Here is a 6,000-nt window from a genome sequence, read left to right as displayed (position 1 = left end):
CTCAGCCTCCGGAGTATCTGGGATTACAGGAGTGCACCACTATGCCTGGCTAATTTTTGTGTATATACATATATATATACACACACACACATACATATATATATAGGTAGAGATGGGGTTTCACCATGTTGGCCAGACTGTTCTCGAACTCCTGACCTCATGATCCCCCTGCCTTGTCCTCCCAAAGTGCTGGGATTACAGGTGTGAGCCACCGTACCAGGCCATGTATGTCCTTTTTAGGAAAATTTATTAACAAGATGATTCCAAAATGAAACATTTTGTTGTAGTGGATCGAAGATGGCTACAAAATCCTTGACATTTTTCCTGTTCAGAGGTAGGTCTGTGTCCCCTAGGCTTGAGTCTGGGTGATCTCTGTGACTGCTTTGACCAATAGAACATATAGAAGTGCTGCTGTGACAGTTTCTGGGTCTAGGCCTTGAAAGAAAGGTCTACTTCTTGCCTCTTGGAATTTCCTCTTTTGCAACCCTGTTCTACTGTGTAAGAAATGTAATGATCCTGAGATTGCCCTGCTATGAGGACGCCCAAGCTAGCCATGTGGAGAGGCAGCAAAAGAACTGCCCAGTATGAGACCCGTACTAATTTCTGACCTACAAAATAATAAAAAATAATAAAATGGTAAGTTACAAGATTTAGGGAATAATTTGCTCTGTAACAATAGAGAACTAGAACTTTAATCTTAAAAGCTTATATAAAAATGATGTAAACTTCTTAAAAAATCCTTATTTATAATCATGTAAAGTTAATTTCTGGCAAAATCTAGAACCTTCTAACTTGAGTGACTTGGACAAATTTAACATTCTGTTTGGGTATTTTTAACTATTCAAAAAATGAATTTGTATGCTTATATCAAACATAAATGTTAAATTTCTTTAGAAATGTATTCTTTGCTCTCTTTTAAAAAAATAAACTAAATGAGTTTGACATATTACAGTATTATGTTGTATTTTTCAGTAAAATGAAATGTAACAATGCCACAAATATGAATCTTTTCATTCTGTGACTGGTTTGAACAAGAATTGTATACTATATAACATGGGATTTAAAAAGGAGAATGTGGATGATAAAGAAATGCTGCCTCTTTTACTGATAGTGCTTTGGGCACAAAAGGAATAATTTGTCCATTTTATATGTTCATTTTATAAAGCTAAAATATCCAGACATATAGAGAGAATAATTATTTCTAGATTTCCCTCTTTGAATGGAAACATCAGTTGATGTCATATGTCCCTATCAGAGGTTATAAATTAAAATTTAGTTTACAATATAAGTGAGACCTTACAAAATATAGAACAGCATTTTCATGTGGAATTAAAGTTTTCCTAGAGTCTTCATTTGAAAAATTATTCTTAAGCATATAGGAGCTAATAAAGAACTGTTTTTATAAGGAGAATTTTTCTTTTCTTTTTCTGATATCTATGTCAATGGAAAAGAACCCCCCAAATAAATGGTGCTCCTTCCATATCGTGCAAATGTGATTCCAGAGCACATTTCTCTGTCTTAATCACCGAAATTATTTGGTTATCAAAGTCATGCACAGTTCATGATTTGACTTTCATCCCTTTCAGACTTATCCATGATATTGCTCTGGCCTTGAAAACATTAAAATGGCCTTTGTTTGATATTCAACATGTAATTTCAGAAAGACATGTTCATTTTTAAAATTGAGACTGAGTATTTAGTGTGATAGAAGAGTCTTAACAAGGCCCGCAAATAGAACCACATTTTCCAAGGGTGGGGGTAGGGGTGAGGATAGGTTGAGTAAACAATAAAATGGCTGAGGGTGTGTGTGTGTGTGTGTGTGTGTGTGTGTGTGTGTGTAGAGATAGCATGTGCAATTGTGGAGTGTGTATGTATATACATGTGCATGCATTCAACTTTCTTCCTTATAGTGGCTAAAAGACATTCTTTAAAATAGAGGGTATTTAGAAAAAAAAATGTTTAAAGTTCTTTTTAACATAATTATTCTAAATTTGCTAGTTTGGGAAATATCTTCCAATCAGCTGTTCCTAATAAAGGGGCAAGAGGCCAGATGTTCTGTGACAAATCAGACTTGTTTTGACCATGGGAGTTACAGAACCTGGTTTGGAAGCATCCAGACACTAAGAGATTAGATGTCACCTGCCCTCTGTTAACCTAGCCCTTCTGTATGAAGGTATTTTTCTACGTTAAATTCATATAAGAATAACATTGTTTTATGTTTTCAAAATAGAAATTAAGTGACTTTCTGATCAGTGTGTCCAGGCTTTCATGCTGCTTTCTGACATCATCAGTGAGTGAATAGTTTTTGTGCAATTTCTGCCTGTGGCTTCTCCTACAGAAGGAGTTGTATTTATTTGATTTCTTTTCTTGCTCTGGGTCTTGCGAGGCATGGTGATAGGGCTGGTGTGGAGGTCCTGACAAGTTGGGGGTTCCTCTGGATCAGGGCTTTGGGGACTCCTAAATGTCCTGGCAGGGTGTCCTAAACTAACATGGGTCTTAGGAGAGGAGGTGATTTTCAGAAGGCTCCACCATGCCAGATGACCCAAATTCACTCCATGAGACATAGTGTTCCAAGGGTTGTCACACTGTCCTTGACACTGAATAGACCTTAAATAGTATGAGAGAACACCAAGATTTCTCCTGGCCTCAATGAATAATCAATTTAATGACATTTCAGACTATAAAATTGATAGATATTTCGTACGGGAAGACATCACATACAAACTCAATTTATTAACAAAAACATCTTTTACCCTTGATCTTTTTCAGGACTGCTCTATTAATATTTGTGTTTACTACCATGGCACATGTATACCTATGTAACAAACCTGCACATTCTGCACATGTATCCCAGAACTTAAACTATAATAATAATCATAAAAAAATTTGTATTTACAATTCTGATGTTTGTGTGTGAAATAGTTTGCCATTATGCATTCTTAAGAATGCCTTCCCCAAATCTTCATTTCTATAGAACAAATGAATATGTTTGTGCCTCTGCCTAAGAAACCCTTTGAAATGACCTGGCTTGATACACCTCTAGCTGAAAAGTTGGTGAACCTCCCTGACTCCTAATCATATTACCCCTGCCCATGCTCCTGCTTCTATTTTTGCCATTTTTCTTGGTGCATTCTCATGACTGGTGCCCCCACATGATAAACTCGGCAACTGTGGTCATGCAATCAGACCACCGCCACCTCTTTAGCCTTATGCTGTCAGGAGTGTGCTCCAGGGACCAGTGACACTGAAGAATTCCACAGGTCATCCTCACTGACCTAGAAAACCGGAGAGGTTCTAGCTTTTGCCCACAGCTTGCGGCAGTGACACAGCTCTGTTTAGCACAGCTAAAGCATTCAGCAGCCCAAGACATGGTTAGAACGGCCACCTCAATGCCATGATGGTGTAGGAAGAGCAAGCCGTGTTCTTAAATGTAACACAAAAACCCCAAGTCACCCCAACTGCCACTTTCCCCTTTTGCCCTTTGATGACAAAGCTGTAATGCTGTGATTCTGTTGTGGGAAATACACAAATTATTTTCCAAAAGGTAGGAGTAAGCAAATAGCAGAGGCATCCCAAAGGACCTCAGCCAGTCAAATGTGGGTTCTCTTACTTCTTGTTTGCAGTTCCCCACTTTGATAAGAAAATCAACAAAGACACACAGACAGAGGTTAATTCCCTCGCCTGGAAGCTAAGCTGTAATCCAGGCTATTGTTTTTTAGTGAGCTCGCACTTGCTGGAGATATGTTAATGTCTTGATGAAAGGACAGGGAAATTATCACTCACTGATTTGTGTTTTTAAATTTGGAGTTTCTAAAGTAAGACTACTTAACGATACAGGCATGCCCATTTCCAGGACTGGATCTGCAGCTCCTGCATTTGATGTGTAACCTTGAGGGCTTCCTGTGAGGTAATTATCGTGCTGGGATGAGCTAATCTCCCATAGAAGAGTACACCTGCCTCATTCTGCTAACAAATAGGCCCCTGCCTTCTAAAGACTGCCTGAGCTGACTTATTATATCTCCCCCATCAGCAGAAAGACTCATATCATCACTGGGCCAAAGGTGAATTGCCTAGAGACAAAGTTGGAATGAATTTTTTGCAGTCCCATTTCACCAGACATTCAAACCACTTCATTCTGAAGAGCAGAGACCTTTAACTCTGTCACATATTTATATATGCTTATAAGGCCAGGGAAGGGTCTTTCTGCAGATCTGCTCCAGATGAATGCACCAAAATAGTATTCCAGAAGAAACCATGTCTGCCTCACAAACCTTTGTTCCCCAATGTTAATACTCTGAGAGAAGAGAAATACAGTTGCTGGCTTTTTTTTTTTTTTTAGTTTACTTGCATTTTGGAAGTTGGATGTGTATACATTTGTCACGTGGTAATGGGCACAGAATTTCAAGTCCAAATATAATATGGAGTTGTGGTAGGAGTGAGGGCTACATGAATGTCCATTTAATCCTAAAAAATGGACTTTTTAGTTGATGTCTGTTTTCCATATAAAATGTGGCTTTGTTTTTTTTAAAATAGTTTTTCTTATTCCCTACAGCAAAAGAGGCTAATATTCATTTAAAACCCAATAACAATTAAAACCCCCAATAACAATTAAAACCTACAATGAACAACTGCTCTAGCTTTGTTTATTGCATGCATAAATAATCATACTTCAATGAACATGTTAGTATCTATGATCTCTTCCCGGATTAAGGTTGCCTCGAGACTGCTTGCTTTGGCTACTGTAAATGTGACATGAATTACGCTCAGGAAAATGTGTCTAACATGCTGGGTTTGAAGTAAATTATTTTCTTCTAATATACCTACACAACTGTCACAAGGAATTACACTGCAGATTTAGTGATGTTAAGTGTCAATTGTAATTTGGTGACAGCCATTTTATTGGCTATGCATACTGCTCTGCTAGGACTGCTTCTCAGTATGGAGGCCACCGTATCATTAAAAACCAGTGATCCTTCACTGATGACATAATTTGACTGGCAGAGAGAGGAGCAGAGAGGGGCTTGCTTCCACCTGCACAGAATCTGCTGTATGTCAGAGATGAATTTGCCTTCAAATTAGAAACAGCACTGCAGATGAGGGGCTGTGATTTTGCTTGAGTTCTTTTAAGGCGTTTTTCTGGAATGGTTACTGAGCAGCTGATAGAAGTCTCCTTTAATATGTCAAACATATATATTATGCAGCCTGTAAACATTTCAAATATTTTTAGTCATAGCTTACAGTGAGTTATCTATAAAACAGCTTCAGCTGAATTGAGCCACATGTGTTTCTGCACACTCATCCATCCATTCTTTTGTCTATAACTTTGTCTTTGGCGTAGGTTTCAAGAATAAAATTTATGTGATAAAATGGTAACCAAAGAGGAAAAAAAAAAAAAAAAACCCTAAAACCCAACCCAACACATAAAAACAAACCCTAACAAAAAACAAGCAAGGTTTCATTTCAGCCCAGTGTTTCAGCAGGTAGGATAAATCACTGGAGCTATGTAAAAATTACAGTAAGAACAGAACTATAATCATACATTCTGAAAATTTTATAAACTGACAATTCAAGTTATGTGTTTTATGCTAATATACATTGTGGTAGGTTCTAATAAACTGTGACTCACTCATAAATAGTAGGAAAGCTGACAGCATTCACACGCGAGCACATACATAGACTCACACACACTCCGCACTTATGCAGGAAACAGGAAATAGATTCCGATACTTGCTTAGTGAATTTAAATCAATATAGCTGCATTCCATTTTCAGTATTTAAATTAAAATTTTTTTGCTGCAAGGCACTGTAAGGAACAAAGCAAAGTACCTTAAAAGAAAGTGTATCCCTCGTAATTTTAGCTCATTTCACACCTATTTGACAGCTGCTCTTAGCCAATTGGTTTCATTGAAAATGCTGAGAATATTCACCTATTAGAGTCCTGCCCTTCCATGTGGGGACCATTCCTCTTAGATACACTTTATTAGCTTCCAACATGGAAAA

This window comes from Papio anubis, chromosome 5 (assembly GCF_008728515.1).
Source record: "Papio anubis isolate 15944 chromosome 5, Panubis1.0, whole genome shotgun sequence".
NCBI lineage: Eukaryota > Metazoa > Chordata > Mammalia > Primates > Cercopithecidae > Papio > Papio anubis.
The sequence above is the reverse complement of the archived record's forward strand: the minus strand, read 5'-3'. Positions refer to the sequence as shown.